Source organism: Macaca mulatta, chromosome 7 (assembly GCF_049350105.2).
Source record: "Macaca mulatta isolate MMU2019108-1 chromosome 7, T2T-MMU8v2.0, whole genome shotgun sequence".
Taxonomy (NCBI): Eukaryota; Metazoa; Chordata; class Mammalia; order Primates; family Cercopithecidae; genus Macaca; species Macaca mulatta.
Window position 1 is genome coordinate 7849439 of NC_133412.1, and position 22954 is coordinate 7872392.

Below are 22954 nucleotides of genomic sequence, written 5' to 3' on the forward strand. Positions count from 1 at the left end.
GGGGCGGAAACTGGAGCGGGGCGCGCTGACGCATGACGTCCGGGGGTGGTGGGCCTGGTAGTCGCGGCGCGGAGCTGCTGCCCGTACCCCCCGCAGTGGGGACACAGCGGGCACTTCCCTGCCGGAGCTTTTGTGTGGTGGCCAGCCTTCGCCCCCGGCGTGGAGCGGAGTGCTTTCTGGAGGGCGCCATTTGTTCCTCCCGCGATGGGCGCCGGCCGGGAGGCGTGTCTGCTCGGCCGGGCGCGGGGCTGCCTGGGGGCGGAAAGCACTCGCGCCGCGCCCTCAGCCGCCAGTTTGCCGGGTGGCCGCGCCTAGAGCCTCAGGCCGCTCGCCCGCTCCACGCCCTTGCCCTGCAGAGCTCCGGGAGTCCGGGCGGGGCAGTTCCTGCGGGAGGGACAGACTCCTCGGGCTCGTTCCTGGCGGCCGGGGTCCGGTGTGCGGCCGCGCTACCCTTGAGCTCGGGTCAGCCCGAACAGGTCTGGCCTCGGCTGGCGGTGAGCCTGGCAGCCCGGGTGGCGCGCCCACCGCGGCCTGTGCCTCCAGAAGCGAACTACGTGCCAGGGCGGCCGGCGCCGCTGCTGAGGGAACGCGGGGCCCCTTCCTCCCCCTCCCGCCTCAGGCCCGCTGCCAACTCTTCTAGGCTGCCCCTCTCCCACCGCGGTCGGGGGGGCTTCAAAAGCCACCAACTGCGAGGACCCCGCCCACCGCGCCCCACCCGCCCGCTGTCTGGGCCTCCCGGAGGAAATGCTCGGCTGCGTCCTGCCCGCGCCTCCCGGCCCGGGCCTGGCCAACTTGCCCTTGACTCTCACCGGTAACCCCTACTCCAGCCCGCGGCCCCAGCCATTCTCCAGGCCTGGGCTGACCTCGGAGACGCCGGTGAATAACTTCCCACCGCCTCGGAACCGGGCTCAGCAAACCGCCTACTGCCTCTCCCCGGTGCATTGTGCTTAATGGACATTGGAAGGAGTCCGCCACCCTCGCTGTGTTCTGAGAGGAGCCTGGAGAATGAAGGAGCCCGGGCACTCACCCTCAGTGGACCCCAGCAGTGGGAGGGGGGTGTCATTCTTCTCTCAGAATTAAGGTTAATAGCGGAGTTCAGGTTCTCACCAAATTGATTTGGGGTTGGGGCCCAGTAAGACCGCTTTTCAGGTAACCGACGGGGGACCGAAACAGCCATTCCGGGTTGCGTGTTATGGTGAACAGCAAATTGCATGGATGTTTGAGCACCCTCAGTATGTGTAACTAAAACCCAAAAATGCCGTCTCGCTGATTGAGTTGCTCCCCTCTGGGCTGACTATAAAGGTGCTGGGCTGGGTCTGGTCCCTCTAGGAGGGTCTGTGCTTGGCAGAAAGTAATCATGTTTCTTCTAGGCAGATTGTGTTGATGACATTTAAGAGACGTGTGTCCTGACCAACTAATGATTCGGAATGTTCCTCCATTCCCACCACATGTCACAGTCAGTCACTTCTTAAGGAAGGAGTGGTCCTACACCAGCTTATCAGCCACCCATACCCTCCTGGCCGCTTTCCAGCCAGCAGAATTCTCCCCAATCTTCAAGGTGCCACGTCTCTCCACGGGTCACCCCAGCCAGCATACACAGTGGTAGGCCTCCTAGAGTGTGCACTATTCTAGGTATTGGGCTACTACAGCCATGAACAAAACAAGCCTGCCCTGGGTGAGGGGATGCCCTGCATGGCCAAGGGTCCTCGGCACTGATGCACCCCCTCCAAGAGTTTCCCAAGAATGTGGATGCCAAAGAATTTTGACTGTATTCTGTGGCATTCTGGATAGAAAACTGAGCCCCCTGGCCGGTTTCTCAAAAATCCACTCAAGCGTTTGATGATTGTCATGGTGTTCACTGACTTTATCCCAAACCTACATGGAAGCGTCTTCCGCACAGACACAGCTCTTCCCCAGAGAAAATCTCTTAGCTAAGAGTCCATGTTTTCGTTGCTAAGTAAAATTTTGACAGAGATGGCCTATGTATATGTGAGGGCTGGGCCGCCTCATTTCAAATGGAAGCAACAGAAAAGCAGAGCAGCTGTGTCTGGGGAGTATAGAGACTAAAGGCTGAAAGGGTGGTTGAGTTTCTGGGTAAAGTTGGTGGATGGTTAGTATGTGTTGACTTTAACTTCCTTCTGGAGCATTTGTTAGAAGGCAGAAATCCACAAAGACAGGGAGAACAAGAGAGGAAGTAACAGCAACACAGTTTTTGAAGCTAAAATACTTAGCAGATTCAAGAAAATGAAACCCTGAGATAGTAGCTAGGAAGGAAAGCTAAGAATATACTCCATGGAATCCCCCAGAAGGTTCACTAATGGGTGGCACTATGTCCCTTTGAATGTGAGAGTAAACCGGGGTGAAAGGTTGGCAGAACGTCTGCTTGAGGAACACTCAGATGCCCATATGTGCACCCCAATTTCATGCAGCCTGATAAGTGCCCCTTCCTTGTTCTGACAAAAGGCTGGATATTTATGACCTGAAAAAAGTAAAAGGCAGCGTCTGGGGTGGGTGGACACCAGGCACAATTAAGGACAGAGGTACGGTAATAGGATCAGGCGATTAAATGCACACATGGATACTGGATGCTGAGACCCACAAGCCCCCTTCTGGGATTTCAGAATGCAAGCAGCCAGGAGACTAGAAGGGTCTTTCCTGGGGGAGCCAACCATGCCAAGGGGAAACACCCAGACATTCTGACATTTGTGGCTGCCCAACTACCCTATAGGGAAGGCCACAGTTAACACCGCCACTCATGTGCACAGAAGTTCTTGTCAGTCTCTCAGTCCCTCCCGGGCAAAATACAAGCAGGCAGCCAGAGCTGACCGGCATCCCAGGAAACCCTGTGTCATGAAATACAAAGTTAGGATACAGTTTTAAAACAAGTTGGAAGAAACAGTCCATGCAGAAGGAAGTAAACATCAACAAAACCATCAATAATGTCATTAAATTTTAAAAGACATACAACCTGTGAAGGGAGAACATATATACAGAAACATTCAGGGGAAGAAAAGTGTTCTTGAGATGTTTGTAAGGTAGCAGAAATGTAATAGTGAAAAAGCTCCCTGAAAGTAGAACCGAAATAAAAAAAAAAAAAAAAAAGGAAAATAGAGAAAAGCTAAATGAGTGGACCAACCAAAAAAAGTCATTGATCAACGAATAGGGACCCCAACAGGTGATCAGGGAAAGCACAAGAGAGAAAATCATCGATGAATTATTAATTCAAGAGAGGTCTTCACGGACATAAGCTGAAAGGAAGAGAGCCCTACACAGTGGGAAAAAATAGCTCTACGCCAAGACATATCATTGGCGAGTTTCAGAATGCAGGGAACAAAAGTGTCCTGACAGTAAAACAAGTCACATACGAATAGTCGGGTCAGAATGACCGTGGGCCTCTCCACAACAACCCATTGAAGTTAGAAGGAAAGGAACAAAGCCGTGGGAAATAAATGAAAAGGAAAATTATTTTCCAACCTTCACCCAGCCAAACTATAAACGAAGTATTTTCAAATGCATGAGATTTCAAAAAATTTATCTCCCATGCATCCTTTCTCATAGTAGGAAGCCACCAGAGATTATACTTCATCAAAACAAAGATGTAAACCAAGAAAGTGGGAGACATGTGATCCGGAAAGCAGGGAAGTCACTGCAGGATGGAAGGGAAAGGAAGTCCCAGGTGATAGCTGCCTAGCCAGGTGCAGAGGGTCAGCAGCCCAGGCTGGAGCAGATTGGCAGCTCCAGGAACAGTTTCAAGAGATGAGATGAACAGAGTCCCTGTATCAGTCAGGAGAGGCTGGGCCACACTGCAAAGCTCAAAGGTTTATTTCTGGCCATGCTGCGCGTCCATAGGGAGGCACTTGGGGACAGCAGGTTGATGGAGCAGCCTCTGTATAGAATGTGCTGGTTGCCACACAGAAGACAAGGGATAGCATGGACCCAAGGTTGTTAGCTATCCCTTCTTTCCCATACACGAAATACATTTTACCCCTCCCCAGGTAGGCCTGACCCATCTCACATGCCTGTTTAATCTGGGTCTAGAGGCCAGAGACAGGATAACAGGAATTTGAGGTGAGGGACATTCTGTGGCAGCCAGTTCAAAGCCCAGGACCCCCGTGAGAGGAACAGTGGTTTCTTCATGTGGCTCATGTGGTTCCTCTTGGTCTGGAGACCTATGATATAAAGATGAATTGTCTGGGCCCCTGCTGCTCATATGCACACCCAATGCTGCAAGTGCAAAGAGATAGAATAACACAACAAACAGCCTAATTCAGAAAAGGGAGGAGAGGGAGACATGCAGTAGACAGTATCCGTAGCAATCCTGAAACCCTGCTGGGCAGATATGGCCCCTGCCCTAAAGTGACACTACTCCTTGAATAGCCTCAAATGTGCTTGCTGTGGAGTTTGGGGATGGGGCAACAAGGGGCTTTGCTCTACCCTCGGGAAGTTTTTCCTTTTGCAGTTATCCTCCCTGGCTGCACATGAAGTGGATATTGGGGAAATATGTCCTTTTGCTTTTGCGGGCTGAGCAGTTTTCTCAGCCCATTTTCTGCCTGTAAAAGGTTGGAGACCAAGAGTTATTTTAAGTTCCAGCCACAGGTTGTATTACTCCTAATTTTGGGCACTGCTAGTTTCTTGAAAATGTAGTTAACATCTTACCTAGTCTCTTTGCTTCCACTTGGTTTCATTGTCAGTATCCACTCACAGTACTTTTCAAGACATGCCTCTCTCTCAACTTGATTGCAGATCCTCTGAGCCTCTCAGTCTTTGATGGTAGAGTAACACCCTTAGTCTCTTTTCCCTGAACCTTTTAAGTTATCCAGTGTGACAATTTACCAAATATTATGCCATTGAATACATGGATGGCCATGCTTCCAGCCTTCAGATTCCATTTTCCCACTGTCTGCTTGATCAGCCACATATCTTGGTTTCTGTTGCAGTAGTGCCCCATTCCTGGTTACTATTCTCTGGATCAGTCAGGATCAGCTAAGTTATGTTACAGTAACAAATAGTTCCTGAAGCTCAGTGGCTTAAAATAGCAAAAGCCTAATTCTCAGTACATTGAGGGTTGGATGGGGACTTTGCTCTCTGTCACTATCATCCTCACCCCACCACTCAGATCAACAAAGCAGCCACTCTCTGACAGTCACCATGGCAGAGGAAAAAGGGACTTTCTGTAAGGTCTTGCATTGGCCCAGAAGTGACACACATCATTTCTGCTCGTAACTGGTCACATGGACCGTCTACTAAAGACTGAATGTTTGTGTTTCTCCAGGATTCATATGTTGAAATCCTAATCCCAATGTAACGATAGTTGGAGGAGAGATCTTTGAGAGGTAATTAGGTCGTGAGAGCAGAGCCCTCATGAGTGGAATTAGTGTCCTTAGAAAAGAGACCCCAGGCAGGGCACAGTGGCTCTCGCCTATAATACCAGCAACTTTGGGATGCCGAGGCAGGTGGATGACTTGAGGTCAGGAGTTCGAGACTAGCCTGGCCAACATGGTGAAACCCCATCTCTACTGAAAAAAGTACAAAAATTAGCCAGACTTGGTGGTGCACACCTGTAATCCCAGCTACTTGGGAGGCTGAGGCAGGAGAATCGCTTGGACCTAGGAGGCAGAGGTTGCAGTTAGCTGAGATTGTTCCACTGCACTCCAGCCTAGGTGAGCAAGACTGTCTGTAAATAAATAAATAAATAAATAAATAAAAGAGACCCTGGAGTACTCCCTGGCCCTTCCACCATGTGAGGTTATAGTAAGGAGATGGCCTTCTATGAACCAGAAAGCAGGGCTTTACCAGACACCGGATCTGCCAGCTCCTTGTTCTTGGACTTTCCGGCCTCCAGAACTGTGAGATATAAATTTTTGTTGTTCATAAGCCTCCCAGTTTGTGGTGATTTTGTAATAGCAGCCTGAACAGACTAAGACACCATCTTGTTCACAGGGAGCCAGGAGTAGACCCATGATGTCCCCAGAAGGCAAGGAACTGAGCTATTCAGGGACACATCAAGAGTTTCTCCAATACCCAATCTGACTTGAGAAGACTGAGAAAACTGGTGAGGGGTTTGGGATTGAAATAATAAGTAGATAGAAAACTAAATGAAGAGAAAAGACAATAAAGAGCTCCAAAGAAAAGAAAAGGAAAGTCAGTTATAGTTGACTACTTGGCACAGTTGCAAATAGTGTTTTCGTGATGGTAATAATGAATACTGAACACTGATCTAATAAGCTTTTCTGCATGGATCTGGTAGGGGAATGGGGCACTCAGGTGTACACAGGGCAGAGGGGTGGGAGGGAAGTCCCTATCTACATACATAATGGGAAGTCAACAGACACGGCTCCAAACTGAAAAACCGAGAAGCAGCGATGCAATCGTGCTGTGGTTGGCAGAATTCTAAGATGGCCCCAGCATCCTGCCTGTGGTCTGTGCTCACCTTCTTTCTCCCAGTTAGTCAAACACTCGGTGTTTCTGTGAGGGGTTTTGCAGATGTGATCAAGGTCCCAAATCAGTTGACTGGAAGATAGGGAGACAGTATCTGGGTGGGCCTGTGATAATCCCATGAGCCCTTTCAATCTGGGTCAAAGGTCAGAGACAGGGAGCTCAGAGAGAGTAGAAGCATGACAGTGATTTGAAGTGAGGAAGAGTCTATTGCTGGCTTTAAAGACAAAGGGGCCACATGGCAAGGAACTCCGGCAGCCTCTGGTAGTTGACACTGGCTCCCGGATGGCAGTCAACTGAAATGGAGACCTCCTACCATATGGAGCTTGCACAAGGACCCAAGCTGCAGAGAACACAGCCTGGGCAATACCTTGATTTTAGCTTCGTGAGACCCTGAGCAGAAAACCCAGCCGCACCACGCCCAGGCTTCTGATCACAGAACCTCGAGATACTAAACCATTGCTGTCTCCAGTCACTAAGCTTGTGCTGTTCTGTTAGGCAGCAGTGGAAAACGAATACCCATGCTGTTTGAGTCATGGAAATAATTAGGTAAAAGAGGAAAAAGAGATCATTTCTGGGGAGGGAAAGTGGAGGAAAGGAGGGAAGGACTGCTGTGTTTCCTAACAAACCTCGTAGAACTATCTGACTCTTCAAGTGATGTGCATGTTTAACTTAGAGGTAAGGAAAAACAAAAATCAAAAGATGGGGTCAGAGAGCACTAGCTGCCCAGTGAAATCTCTCCTCTCTTTCCACAGTTGCAACTCAGTTCATTTCCCAGACCCTTTTTTTAATTTTTATTTTTTTTTTCAGACGGAGCCTCGCTCTGTTGCTCAGGCTGGAGTACTGTGGCACAATTTCTGCTCACTGCAGCCTTTGCCTCCTGGGTTCAAGTGATTCTCCTGCCTCAGCTTCCTGAGTAGCTAGGATTACAGGTGCCTACCACCACGCCCAGCTAATTTTTGTATTTTTAGGAGAGATGGGATTTCACCATGTTAGCCAGGTGATCCGGCCTAGGCCTCCCAAAGTGCTGGGATTACAGCCGTGAGCCACAGCACCCGGCCTTCCCAGATACCTTGTAGTTAGGTGTGACCAGGTGACTAATTCTCAACATGGGAGTATGGGTGGAGGGGCTGCCTGTCACCTCTGCACTGGGGCTTTTAAGAGAGCAGGTCTCCATGCTGCAGCTTCCCTTCCCTGCCTGCCATCTACATGCTTATGGCAACAAAGCTCTAGGGGATGATGGAGCCACCAAATAGAACGAGCCTGGGCCCAAAAGTCTTTTGGCCAAGAACATGCTCCCGAACCATCACTGTGTTTGAGCCGCAGTAGACATTGGGGTCCACCTGTTACTGGGACTTAGCCTACCGGAATCAATGTGGAAACTGGGGTGGAAGAAAAACGACAGGTACCAGGTAGAATGGGGCTGGACATTTTTCTGGAGTGTTGCTCTCTAGGCTTCCTGGTGACAGCCAGGCTGTGAGATGCCCACTCTGGGCACTGTCCTCCTTCTTCCCAGGGCAGCCATTGCCTGCAAGCCCTGCTTCTGCTCACAGAGTCCAGCCTGGAGCTGAGGGTGGTTTGGTTTATCCAGGATGTCTCAATGTCAGCGCTCAGTGCCCCCCAACTCAGAGGGCAGGCAATGTCCTCCTCAGCCCAGGAGTCATGTGTAAGTGCTCAACCCCCCACCCGCATCCCACACTCTCCTATCTGCTTTTGACCTGTGTCCTGACGTACTTATAATGTCACCAAGGAAGCCTTCCATCCAAGGAGGGCTTAGACCCCAAAGTTTTTACAGCCCTCAAGCCTGACCATGTCAGAATGGGGTTGTTGGATGAAGAACTTCTGATCAAAAACCTCATCTCAGTCACTGACGGTTTGGCGTTTTACAAAGAATAAGCCATTTTCTGTTGTATGACATGGGGTTGGAGTAGAAAACTCTTTTTATGCCCTGTCTCCCAGTAGTCCAGAGTGCGAAATAATTGATCAAGTTCTAAAGGACAAAAGCCAACTTCGCATCTGGTGCACATTTACACGGGGAAAGATTAAAACCAGCAATGCTTCTGAATCTGAGCCATCGAAACACCCGAGAGGTATTTACAGCATCTGCAACAAATGTACGAGGGAAGCAAGTTAAAATGACGGACCATCCCTTCTAGGCTTGCCAGAGCAGATGGCTCCCGCTCCTAAACATGACAACTGACACGGGATCCCTGCCCTCCCTCATGATCTGGGAACATCTCCAGGCTTGATGACAATTGTCCATTCTACATGACCCCTCCCACTCTCATTCCTTGGTTGTCTGCCATTCATAACTGGTGATCCCCTCCCCGCTTGGGTCTCAGGGTCAAATGCTGCATTTTATCCCATTGACTCTGAGATTCCTGCCAAGCTTCTGGTCAATAGCAATAAGCCCCCACCCATCAGTGCTCACCAGACACATTGACACACACAGGAACTCTACACAGAAGGTGCCATTCATTCCCATTTCCAGGTGAGAAAACTGAGCCTCAGTCAGGCCAAGAGACTTCTAGAGCCACATGAAGCAAGATGCAGAGCCCAGGCTCTCGGCCTAGAATCCTTTCACCTCACACTGGTGCCCCCACTGCCAGCCTACAGGAAGCTGGCCAATTAGCGCAGGGACTTACCAGATCGATTCAGGGAGAGCCAGGCTGGTTCATTCTGGGCTGTCACGGGAATCCTGTCTAATGAGTGTTCTCATTAATGGGATTGGGAGGATTTATCATGAACAATGTAGGCTATGACTGCCTTGAATTCTGGGCTGTTTGCATCTAGAGCTGAAAGATGGCAAGGGTTAGCCGTTCTGATACACGTGAAGTGGTTTTTCTTTTTGTTACTGCTAAAGTGAGTACCAGTCGGTAGCATCTAGGCACCATCAAATCACAGGAAGTGAAGCTGGAAATGAACTGCTAGGCCACTCATGGTCAGGTGGAGCTCAGCAATGAGCACACATGGTCTGTTGTTAACCTGGGGCGGCAGGCAGTGAATCCTCAATCTATCATGTTCTTCATGTATTCAGTTAGTTTTATGGGCTCTGGGCTTTCTTTGTAGGACAGTGTATTGAAGAGTCAGGAGCTCTTAGACCTGATTTTATAGTTCGACAAATTGATTTAAAATATTTTCGGGATACAGGTCTGAGGAGTTCTTTCTGTCTGAGCCTCTTTGAACTGGAGCTGTCTGATTTGGTATGAGGTGTGAACTTGTTTCCTATGTAGAGCAGAGAACTGTACAAAGAGGGATGTTAATATTCCAGGAATAAAAGAATGTTTTCCCCTCAATGAAAGAGAAAGGAGAAGAAGTTAAAAATCAGATTTAATCATATTACAGGAAACTTGAGAGCAACCACAAGGCTGCCATTTCCAACCTGAAGTCACTTCCGAAAAGTCCAGAAGTCATTCCCACTGGAAGCTACTGACTGGGACCGTTTGAGGGGTCTGCATTGGGTCTGGTGGGTGAATACAAGGTAGATCCTTAAACAGCTCCTCTGCAGTGGAGTAAGAATGCCCACGGCTCTCAGCCAGCTCTGGGATCAGTCACCAGCCATCTCCCCTCGGTGTCCAGTGCCTTGGGTGAGCAGCCACTCAGGAAATAGGTGCTCAGACAATGGGGGAGCTCTCCAGCCACATCTGTGGTCTCCTTGAAGTCTCTCCTCAAAGACCTTTATCTGCCCAGGTGTCGTTATGAAGCAGTAATCCTGGACTGAGACAGCTCAGCTCAGGGACTGCAGCCTGGATTCCTGGGCCCGCTGACAGACATCCAGGGGAACTGCCCATGAATGTAACCACCCCAGCGGTGTGCACACACCTCTACCTACAGCAGCTCCACCACATGCCCACAACACAGAGAGGACCAGCTGGTGTGGGGGCTGCCCCTGCTCTCAGGGAGACCTTCAGTGCAAGCAAGGAGGGACCAGGGATCCCCTGAGCCTCGGCTCAGTTCACAGCCGTGCTGAGCTGAAGGAACCCCCTGCTTCAAGGTAGAGATTGTTCATACAGTGTTGTTGCAGTGTCTTAAAAAATAGCCAGGCCGGGCACGGTGCCTCACACCTGTAATCCCAGCACTTTAGGAGGCTGAGGCAGGCAAATCATTTGAGGTCAGGAGTTCAAGACCAGCCTGGCCAAAATGGTAAAACCCCATGTCTACTAAAAGTACAAAAAAAAAAAAAAAAAAAAAAAAAAAAAAAAATTAACTGAGCATAGTGGTGCACGCCTGTAATCCCAGCTACTCAGGAGGCTGAGGCAGGAGAATTGCTTGAACCTGGGAGACGGAGGTGTTTCTAGGCCCTCTTCCTTCATCATGTCCTTCTGCAAATGACCTAGTTTTCTTGATATCTATAAATTAAGCTGCTGAAGGAAACTGACCCATATAATCATCATAATCCATTTTGGCATAACCTCTTGTGCCAGACTAAGTCACAGGCCACCTAAAGATGGGCCAACTTTGAGGTCTGGGGCCCACCCCAGTCCAATCAGCTGTGGCCATTGGGTATAGAGAACTTACATATACTCTAAGATCATTGATATCTGCCTGGAGACAGGGCTGGGTGAGGCAGGGAGGGGCTCTGCTCTAGGATGTGAGAGAGGGAATGGATAGAACAGCTCTTAGCCCAGTCCTGACTCCAAGTTTGCCATTTTGGAAGAAGTCCAGGCCTGCCCTGGAGGACCCTCAGGTAATTAGCAGATCAGAACACCTTCATTGGCATACAGCCCCCTCTGATCTCTGAGGGCTCATCTCCAGAAGAGTTAGGTGGTCTTTGGTCCTCTCCACCAGCAGCCAGAATACATATTTCTCTCCTGCCTGGCCATCCTGGAGCACCAGAACTGCAGTCCAGGGTCCTGGAGCCATGTCTCTGCCACCACCCCTCTGTGGAAATGCATGCACATCACCTCTGCTTTCTACAGCTCAGTTTCCTCATTTGAAATGGCTTACGATTGCTGTGTAAAATCCACCACACACCTAGTGGCTTGAAACAACAACTGCCATTTATTTATTTTTTTTCATTTTTTTTTTTAAACTAGAGATGGGGTCACACTATTTTGCCCAGGCTGGTCTCAAACTCCTGGACTCAAGCGATCCACCCACCTCAACTTCCCAAAGTACTGGGATAACACGCATGAGCCACCATGCCTGGCCTACTTTTATTTTTACTTTTTTGAGATGAGGTCTTGTTCTGTTGCCCAGGCTGGAGTGCACAGTCACAGCTCACTGGAGCCTCAACCTCCCAGACTCCAATGATCCTCCTGCCTTGGCCTCTCAAAGTACTGAGATTATTTGCATGAGCCACTGTGCCCAGCTATGACTGCCATTTATTTTGCTCACAGCTCTGCTATTTGGACAAGGCTTGGAGAGGATGGCTCATCTTGGTTCCATGCAGAGTCAGCTGGGGTGGCTCAGCTGGGACAGGAAGACTCTCTTCCATGATGGTGGGTTCACATTGGTCCTAGTTGTTTAACGGGAGCTCAGCCACAGCTGTGAAATTGGGCATTTTGTCCTTAACCTCTAGAATGGCTGCTTGCACTTCCTCACAGTATGGTGGGCTGTGTTCTAAGAGCGGGCGTCTCAAGAGATCAAGGTGGAAGTGCGTGACATTTTTACAACCTGATATTCAGAAGTCACGTGGGTTAGGCAGATATAGTGACCCACCTAAGTTCAAGGGAATGGGGATGTAGATTCCACCTCTTGGTAGAAGAACTACAAGGGACTAGAGGAGCCTGTGGAACTGGAGACAGCGGTGTGGCATTCTTTAGGAAGCACAGCCTGCCACAGAGAGCTGACAGGGCTGAGCCCTCTCCATGCTGACGTTTGATGGTATCTGATTCATAAGGACTTTGGGGAAACCCAAGACACCACAACCCAGTCTCCCGACCTCCTTCCAGGAAACCAAATTTCTTTATGAGAATAGAGATTTTTTCTTTTAAAAAATAAGCTATAATTTCACAAGTGCCAAGCTGAGATGTATCTTTTCTTTAGAACCCTGCATGCTGTGGAATTTGTCCTGGCAGAGGAGGAATTTCTGTGATTCAGGAGTCAGCTCCAGAGATTGCAACCAAAGGCCACTTCCCAGAGGGACACATCGAGGATGACCGCTCATGAGAGCATTGCTTCACTGCAGGTATATCTTCCCAAGGGCCTCTTAGCAGAGACAAGGGGGAAACAAATAAAAATCCCTGACTTGCCAACCTCCCTGGCAGCTGGGTGTGCCACGAGACCACAGTTGGGTCTGTAGGATCTAAGGACCCAGCACGATATCTGTCATTTCCAAGAGACCTCTGAACTGGGAGGTCTTGCTGCCTTCTGTTCTCCCTCCACCCACTGCGCGGGACCCAGAACCTTGCTGGCAGTCCAGGAGCCCCCCACAGGCAGAGGAGCTGCTGCACCCACCCTGCTGCATCCTCTGGCTGCATTATGAGAGAGAATAAAGAGGTCCTGTTTTCCTGCAGCAGGGCTGCCCCTCGCACATACAGCCCTCTCCAGTGCCACGTCTGGACCCAGCGCAGCTCCTTGCAAGTATGCAGTGAGCAGAGCATACTTGGAAGTTCTGCTGGAGGGACCTGCAGGAACAAGGCCTGGGAAAGGACAACTGGATGCTCGGACAGGAGGACCACCTGGCAGTGACTGCCACGGGCAGCTCCCTTTCCTGGCTCCCATCCTTTCTCCTCCAGATGCTGTGGCTGCCTCTCTCTGCTGGCTTTGCCCCTTTGGCTCTTAGCACCCCAGGGCTTCCTCTCCCAGCAGTCTCCTGGCTCAGCTTCAGCACCCTCTGCCGACTCTCTGAGTCTTCAGGGACAGACCCCTTGGGGGAGATCTGGTGGGCAGCTGGCAGCCCACCATTGGTTCTCGCAGCAGGCCACCTTGCAGCCCTGGTCAACAGAGTGGGCTGCCCCGGGGAAGATCTCAGGTCCCGTCTGTCAGGGGAACATGGTGAGAAGCATGCAGCTGCAGTCAAGGAGCTTCTGTGGCCCCCAAGGGCTGCCCAAGGTGCGCCGTGCCCGGGGAGAGGCTGGGCTGGAGTCCTGGCTGGACTGCCCCAAATGCCTGGCGCCCTCATCCTAAAGTGGGGAGCATCCTCCTGCCTCTCATGGGGCTGCCACATAAACACCTCCTGGGCGCTGAAGAGGGCTCTGCAAGGCACTTGATCCACAGGAGATGCCCACCCGGGACTGGAGCAGGGTGGGAGGGCAGTGCCCAGAACGCCAGGACTGTCCAGGACATATGCCTTCAAAGTCAGGGGCTGCAGCAGAGGGCCTAGCAGCTCCTGCTTTTCTCCTCAACATTCTGTTTCAAAACTTTTCAGCTGGGCGCAGTGGCTCACACCTGTAATCCCAGCACTTTGGGAGGCCAAGGCAGGTGGATCATGAGGCCAGGAGTTCAAAACCAGCCTGACCAACATGGTGAAACCCCATCTCTACTAAAAATACAAAAATTTGCCAGGCCTGGTGGTGCGCACCTGTAATCCCAGCTACTTAGGTGGCTGACGCAGGAGAATCTCTTGAACCCAGGAGGCGGGGGTTGCAGTGAGCCGAGATCGCACCACTGCACTCCAACCTGGGCAACAGAAGGAGAGATTTTGTCTCAAAAATAATAGTAATAGTAATAATAATAATAATTCAACCAGAAGCCAAAACAGTAGTGCAATAAACACACTTTACTCTGATTCACCAACTCTTCAGTGATTGCCACGCTCATTTTGTTTCTCTTTCCATCTGTCTGTCTAGATCTCTATATTGTTTTGAAATGATTTGAAAGCAAGCTGCTGACCTCACAACACTTTGCCCTACATATTTGCAAAAAGGAGGACTTGCTCTTGGATAGCCACAGAGCCTGTATTGGACTGAATAACTTTATTGTTCATCTATGAATATTGTATAATATGCAGACCATATTTACATTTTTGCAGTGGACTCCTAATCTCTTTTCTAGCCAAATATCTCTCCTTTTTTATGAGATAGAGTCTCACTCTGTCACCCAGGCTGGAGTGGAGTGGCACGATCTTGGCTTACTGCAACCTCCGCCTCCTGGGTTCAAGCAATTCTCCCACCTCAGCCTTCTGAGAAGCTAGGATTACTGGCATCTGCCACCACGCCTGGCTAATTTTTGTATTTTTAGTAGAGACGGGGTTTCACCATGTTGGCCAGGCTGGTCTCGAACTCCTGATTTCCGGTGATCTGCCTGCATTGGCCTCCCAGACTGTTGGGATTACAGACATGAGCCACTGCACCCGGCTTAAATATCTCTTTTTTATCAACCAAACTGAGATCTCTGTCTTCAGAATGCTGCACTCTCACCCTGGTCGTAATCCATGTTAAGGCTTTTCTGGAGCCTGCCCACCTCTGCAGGGGGTGTTGGGAGTGCCAGTGAGGGTGGAGCAGGGAGCTGCAGGGACAGGAACATTTCATCCCCTCACTGCCATCGTTGTCTGTAAAGATACAGCTAAGCTCTGACAAAGGCACCATTGGTTTTCCTTCCTTTAAGAAGTTTGCTTCCAAACTCTACAAGCCAGAAGACAGTGGGGGCGAATATTCAACATTCTTAAAGAAAAGAATTTTCAACCCAGAATTTCATATCTAGCCAAACTAAGCTTCATAAGTGAAGGAGAAATAAAATCCTTTACAGATAAGCAAATGCTGAGAGATTTTGTCACCACCAGGCCTGCCCTACAAGAGCTCCTGAAGGAAGCACTAAACATGGAAAGGAACAACTGGCACCAGTCACTGCAAAAACATGCCAAATTGTAAAGACCATCGATGCTAGGAAGAAACTGCATCAACAAACAGGCAAAATAACCAGCTAACATCATAATGACAGGATCAAATTCACACATAACAGTATCAACCTTAAATGTAAATGGGCTAAATGCTCCAATTAAAAGACACAGACTGGCAAATTGGATAAAGAGTCAAGACCCATCAGTATGCTGTATTCAGGAGACGCATCTCATGTGCAGAGACACACATAGGCAAAAAACAAAGGGATGGAGGAAGATCTACCAAGCAAATGGAAAACAAAAAAGGCAGGGGTTCCAATCCTAGTCTCTGATAAAACAGACTTTAAACCAACAAAGATCAAAAGAGACAAAGAAGGCCATTACATAATGGTAAAGGGATCAATTCAACAAGAAGAGCTAACTGTCCCAAATATATATGCACCCAATACAGGAGCACCCAGATTTATAAAGCAAGTCCTCAGAGACCTACAAAGAGACTTAGACTCCCACACAATAATAATGGGAGACTTTAACACCCCACTGTCAACATTAGACAGATCAATGAGACAGAAAGTTAACAAGGATATCCAGGAATTGAACTCAGCTGTGCACCAAGTGGACCGAATAGACATCTACAGAACTCTCCACCCCAAAGCAACAGAATATACATTCTTCTCAGCACCACATCACACTTATTCCAAAATTGACCACATAGTTGGAAGTAAAGCACTCCTCAGCAAATGTAAAAGAACAGAAATTATAACAAACTGTCTCTCAGACCACAGTGCAATCAAACTAGAACTCAGGATTAAGAAACTCACTCAAAACTGCTCAACTACATGGAAACTGAACAACCTGCTCCTGAATGACTACTGGGTACATAACGAAAGGAAGGTAGAAATAAAGATGTTCTTTGAAAACAATGAGAACAAAGATACAACATAGCAGAATCTCTGGGACACATTTAAAGCAGCGTGTAGAGGGAAATTTATAATCCTAAATGCCCACAAGAGACAGCAGGAAAGATCTAAAACTGACACCCTAACATCACAACTAAAAGAACTAGAGAAGCAAGAGCAAACACATTCAAAAGCTATCTGAAGGAAGAAATAACTAAGATCAGAGCAGAACTGAAGGAGATAGAGACACAAAAAACCCTTCAAAAAATCAATGAATCTTGGAGCTGGTTTTTTGAAAAGATCAACAAAATTGATAGACTGCTAGCAAGACTAATAAAGAAGAAAAGAGAGAAAAATCAAATAGACGTGATAAAAAAGGATAAAGGGGATATCACCACTGATCCCACAGAAATACAAACTACCATCAGAGAATAATATCAACACCTCTACGCAAATAAACTAGAAAATCTAGAAGAAATGGATAAATTCCTGGACACATACACCCTCCCAAGACTAAACCAGGAAGAAGTTGAATCTCTGAATAGACCAATGCCAGGCTCTGAAATTGAGGCAATAATTAATAGCCTACCAACGAAAAAAAGTCCAGGACCAGACAGATTCACAGCCGAATTCTACCAGAGGTACAAAGAGGAGCTGGTACCATTCCTTCTAAAACTATTCCAATCAATAGAAAAAGAGGGAATCCTCCCTAACCATTTTATGAGGCCAACATCATCCTGATACTAAAGCCTGGCAGAGACACAACAAAAAAGAGAATTTTAGACCAATATCCCTGATGAACATCGATGCAAAAATCCTCAATAAAACACTGGCAAACTGAATCCAGCAGCACATCAAAAAGCTTATCCACCATGATCAAGTGGGCTTCATCCCTGGGATACAAGGCTGGTTCAACATACGCAAATCAATAAATGTAATCTAGCATATAAACAGAAGCAAAGACAAAAACCACATGATTATCTCAATAGATGCAGAAAAGGCCTTTGACAAAATTCAACAGCCCTTCACGCTAAAAACTCTCAATAAATTAGGTATTGATGGGATGTATCTCAAAATAATAAGAGCTATTTATGACAAACCCACAGCCAATATCATACTGAATGGGCAAAAACTGGAAGAATTCCCTTTGAAAACTGGCATAAGACAGGGATGCCCTCTCTCACCACTCCTATTCAACATAGTGTTGGAAGTTCTGGCTAGGGCAATCAGGCAGGAGAAAGAAATAAAGGGTATTCAATTGGGAAAAGAGGAAGTCAAATTGTCCCTGTTTGCAGATGACATGATTGTATATTTAGAAAACCCCATTGTCTCAGCAAAGTCTCAGGACACAAAATTAGTGTGCAAAAATCAGAAGCATTCTTATACAACAATAACAGAGGCCGGGCGCGGTGGCTCAAGCCTGTAATCCCAGCACTTTGGGAGGCCGAGACGGGCGGATCACGAGGTCAGGAGATCGAGACCATCCTGGCTAACACAGTGAAACCCCATCTCTACTAAAAATACAAAAACTTAGCCGGGTGAGGTGGCAGGCGCCTGTAGTCCCAGCTACTCGGGAGGCTGAGGCAGGAGAATGGCGTGAACCCGGGAGGCGGAGCTTGCAGTGAGCTGAGATCCGGCCACTGCACTCCAGCCTGGGTGACAGAGCGAGACTCCATCTCGAAAAAAAAAAACAAAAAAAAAAAAAACCCAATAACAGAGAGCCAAATCATGAGTGAAATCCCATTCACAATTGCTTCAAAGAGAATAAAATACCTAGGAATCCAACTTACAAGGGAAGTGAAGGACCTCTTCAAGGAGAACTACAAACCACTGCTCAACGAAATAAAAGAGGACACAACCAAATGGAAGAACATTCCATGCTCATGGATAGGAAGAATCAATATCATGAAAATGGCCGTACTGCCCAAGGTAATTTATAGATTCAATGCCATCCCCATCAAGTTACCAATGACTTTCTTCACATAATTGAAAAAACTACTTTAAAGTTCATGTGGAACCAAAAAAGAGCCCACATTGCCAAGTCAATCCTAAGCAAAAAGAACAAGGCTGGAGGCATCACACTACCTGACTTCTAACTATACTACAAGGCTACAGTAACCAAAACAGCATGGTACTGATACCAAAACAGAGATGTATACCAATGGAACAGAACAGAGCCCTCAGAAATAATACCACACATCTACAAACACCTGATTTTTGACAAACTTGACAAAAACAAGAAATAGGGAAAGGATTCCCTATTTAATAAATGGTGCTAGGAAAACTGGCTAGCCATATGTAGAAAGCTGAAACTGGATCCCTTCCTTACACCTTATACAAAAATTAATTCAAGATGGATTAAAGACTTAAATGTTAGACCTAAAACCATAAAAACCCTAGAAGAAAACCTAGGCAATACCATTCATGACATAGGCACGAGCAAGGACTTCGTGTCTAAAACACCAAAAGCAATGGCAACAAAAGCCAAAATTGACAAATGGGATCTAACTAAACTAAATAACTTCTGCACAGCAAAAGAAACTATGATCAGAGTGAACAGGCAACCTACAGAATGGGAGAAAATTTTTGCAATCTACTCATCTGACAAAGGGCTAATATTCAGAATCTACGAAGAACTCAAACAAATTTACAAGAAAAAACAAACCCATCAAAAAGTGGATGAAAGATATGAACAGACACTTCTGAAAAGAAGACATTTATGCAGCCAACAGACACATGAAAAAATGCTCATCATCACTGGCCATCAGAGAAATGCAAATCAAAACCACAATGAGATACCGTCTCACACCAGTTAGAATGGCGATCATTAAAAAGTCAGGAAACAACAGGTGCTGTAGAGGATGTGGAGAAATACAAACACTTTTACACTGTTGGTGGGACTGTAAACTAGTTCAACCATTGTGGAAGAAAGTGTGGTGATTCCTCAAGGATCTAGAACTAGAAATACCATTTGACCCAGCCGTCCCATTACTGGGTATATGCCCAAAGGATTATAAATCATGCTGCTATAAAGACACATGCACACGTATGTTTATTGCAGCACTATTCACGATAGCGAAGACTTGGAACCAACCCGAATGTCCATCAATGATAGACTGGATTAAGAAAATGTGGCACATATACACCATGGAATACTATTCAGCCATAAAAAAAGATGAGTTCATGCCCTTTGTAGGGACATGGATGAAGCTGGAAACCATCATTCTCAGCAAACTATCACAAGGACAAAAAAACCAAACACCGCATGTTCTCGCTCATAGGTGGGAACTGAACAATGAGAACACTTGGACACAGGAAGGGGAACATCACACACCGGGGCCTGTCGTGGGTGGGGGCAGGGGGGAGGGATAGCATTAGGAGATATACCTAATGTAAATGACAAGTTAATGGGTGCAGCACACCAACATGGCACATGTATACATATATAACAAACCTGCACGTTGTGCACATGTACCTAGAATTTAAAGTATAATAATAAAAAAAAAAGAAAAGAAGTTTGCTTCCGAGACCACAGACCTCCAGTCCTACTCTCAGTGACCCTAGGCCATGCGGCTGTTCTCAGGCCCACAGCCATCTGTAGCCCTGCCCCCACCTGGTCACCTTCCCTTCCCTTCCCTTCCCTTCCCTTCCCTTCCCTTCCCTTCCCTTCCCTTCCCTTCCCTTCCCTTCCCTTCCCTTCCCTTCCCTTCCCTTCCCTTCCCTTCCCTCCTCTCCCCTCCCCTCCCCTTCCCTTCCCTTCTTCCCTCCTCTTCTTCCCTCCCCTTCTTCCCTCCCCTTCTTCCCTCCCCTTCCCTCCCCTTCCCTCCCCTTCCCTTCCCTTTCCTTCCTTCCTTCCTTCTTTCTTTCTTTCCTTTTTTTTTTGGAGTCTTGCTCTGTCACCCAGGCTGGAGCGCAGTGGCACAATCTCGGCTCACTGCAAGCTCCACCTCCCGGGTTCACACCATTGTTCTGCCTCAGCCTCCTGAGTAACTGGGACTACAGGCACCTGCCACCACGCCCGGCTAATTTTTTGTATTTTTAGTAGACATGGAGTTTCACTGTGTTAGCCAGGATGATCTTGATCTCCTGACCTCGTGATCCACCTGCCTCAGCCTCAGTCAGTGCTGGGATTACAGGTGTGAGCCACTGCGCCCAGCCCATCCCATCCTTTCTTAGAGATAAGACAAAAAAAAAAAAGAGTACTCCTCGTCTTCCCCCAGTGTACTATCCAGAAGGCAGGGGGTTGTCTCTGAAAGAAATTGGTGATTACTAGGAAATCATCTACATTTGTCCACCCATCATGACACCAAGCACTCAGGCTTCTCGGTCTCCTGTCTGATCCCCACAGACTGAATTTAGTCCCCACATCCCCAAATTTATATGTTGAGGCCCAACCCCCAGTACGATGGTAGGAAGAAGTGTGGTCTTTGGGAGGCGATTAGGTCATAAGTGGGGAGCCTCCATGATAGGATTAGTGACCTTTTTTTTTTGAGATGGAGTCTTGCTCTGTCACCCAGGCTGGAGTGCAGTGGCACAATCATAGCTCAATGAAACCTCTACCTCCTGGGTTCAAGTGATTCTCCTGCCTCAGCCTCCCAAGTAGCTGGGACTGCAGGTGCTCACCACCATGCCTGGCTAATTTTTGTGATTTTAGTAGAGTTGGGGTTTCACCATGTTGGCCAGGCTGGTCTCGAACTCCTGACCTCTGATGATCCATCCGCCTCAGTGTCCCAAAGTGCTGGTGTTACAGGCCTGAGTCACGGCGCCCAGCTGGATTTGTGACTTTTTAAGAAGAGAGGGAGGAGAGAGGAGAGAGAAGAGAGAGAGAGAACATCTCCACCACGTGCAGAAACAGAAGGAAGACAGCCATCTCCACGCCAGGGAGAAAGCCTGCTACTGGTACCCGGATCTTGGACTTCCCAGCCTCCAGAACTATGAGAAATAAGCCACCCAGTCTGTGCTATTTTGTGATAGCCTCCTGAGCTGATAAGACACTCCGTGATGCAGGAATCAGGCCCACTGCACAGGAGGGAAACCTGCTGTGAGAGACACAGTGGGCCACACAAAGCCACACAAAGCCACGCCTGGGGCCTACGTTGGAGTCTGTTGATCTGTTAGATCAGTCAACAGCCAGTTAAAAAAACAGGAGTCTCCCATCATAAGAGGTTGGCAGGTGGGCACTTCCCAGGAAGTGGCTCAAGGGTGCCCACAGGGACCCGGCTCCTCTACCATCCTTAAAGTGTTGGCTTTCTGCTCTAGAGACATCTGCCACTGCTCCAGGTCTGCAACTGGAGTCAGAAGCCCGGGGAGGCTGGTAGAAGCCAGCGACCTGTGCCCTCCTTAAGAAGAAGATGCTTTTCCACAAGACTTCTGTTTCACTGTACTGGCCACAGGGTGCTTGGCCCGCCAGCACTGAGGGAGATGGGGGAAGCAAGTTTGTGACCTCGCAGCTCTTGTAGGGGAGGCAGCAAGAGAGAGGGGCTGGGCACAGCCATTGGATCAGCCCATCCGGTGTGGGCCACCCCCGGGGTCTTACTACAGACCCTGAATTCTGATTCAGTTGGATAACTTGGGACAATTTGGGGAACTCATTCAAATTCCAAGTGCCCTTTGAGGTTTAATTGGGTGCCCAGCAAATGCCCGTGCCCTGAGGAGTGGGCTTTTGCTTTTCCAGTAGATGGGGAGCAGGGGATGAAATTTTCTAATTCCACATCTCCCTTCTGCCTCTCTGAGATCTCCCAGGGTTTCCTGGTGAGGATGGTTAGCCTGTGTGTCTGAGGGTTTTCAAGCTCACCGTAAGCTTGATCAAGGCGGCTCTGACCCCCAGGAACTTCCTCGCAGGTGCGATGGGGGAGTCCCTGGGACCTAAAAGGAGGGCAAGCACAGGTCCTTTTCCCCCGCAGCCTGCAGCTGGCTCTGTCTTCCCCCACAAGCTGAATAGTTGTGCAGTAGGGGTGCAGGCCGGGGAGGGTGGGGCCCAGGCAAGGGCTCAGTTCCTCCTGGGCTGTGACACTGAGGTCCCGCCCATAGCTCTCCTGCTGGCCAAGCCCACCTGCAGCCTGTCCTTGGGGTCTTCCCCACACCTCCCTTTCTTGTCGAGGCTGCAGGGTCTTTCTCCTCCTGAGCTCTGGTTTCTGCACCTGCTGCATGTTGATCCTTCCCACGGCCCTGTCTTCCAGTCATGGTGTCACCTCCAGCTGGGCCAAGCTTTCCCCCGGGGGCTGTGCTCCTGGCTCCTCAGAGGACACACCTCTACCCCAGTCCACTGGGTGCATCATGGACTCCTCTGACCTCCCTCTGGTTGGTTTTGGACTTCGGGGAGTCCCAGCAGGAGATCCCCAGGAGAAAGAAGGAGGGAGCCTTCCCTGGAGTCAGGGGGCTGTGAGCAGGCGGTGGCTTTGAGGGCCCCTCTCCTCACGCTGTTTCCAAGTTTGCAGCACAGCCTTCCCCCTCCAGGGTGACTCAGTGGTGATGGCCCCCGTCCCTGCTCTGATATCTGGAGGGGATGGCCCTCACCACAGCTTTTCCTACACAGTTCCCGTCTCCGTCAAGGCCTGAGGAAGGGCCGCTGCCTGCGGGTGTGCGGAGGCCTTTGCACCTGCGGCTGGCACCGCCCCAGCCCCTTCAGGTGAGCCAGAGGCAAGCACTAGTTAAGCCTTTCTCCTGTGAGTCACAGTAGCGACAGCGTTTGCATTTGGAATACAGTTGTGAAGTCAATTTAGTTCCATGAGTGCTGGCTTATTGCAGGCGCTAAGGTAGAGCTTCTGGGCTAGGTACCAGGTGCCAAAATGCAGGTTCTCACAGCCGGGACACAGGACCATACATGGAGAGAAGGCAGCCGGGCTCAGGAGGGGCTTCTGGGGAAGAGGAGGAGTGCACAGGGGCTCGGCAGGCTAAC

At 48.9% G+C, this 22954-nt stretch overlaps 1 long non-coding RNA gene across 1 annotated transcript; it reads left to right on the forward strand.

The window, feature by feature from the left end:
• Positions 1-7219: 7219 nt before the first annotated feature.
• LOC144329828 (uncharacterized) lies at positions 7220-16417 on the forward strand. Its single transcript, XR_013395476.1, has 2 exons — positions 7220-12565; positions 12894-16417. It is a non-coding gene; the product is annotated as an uncharacterized LOC144329828 (long non-coding RNA).
• The last annotated feature ends 6537 nt before the right edge of the window (positions 16418-22954 follow it).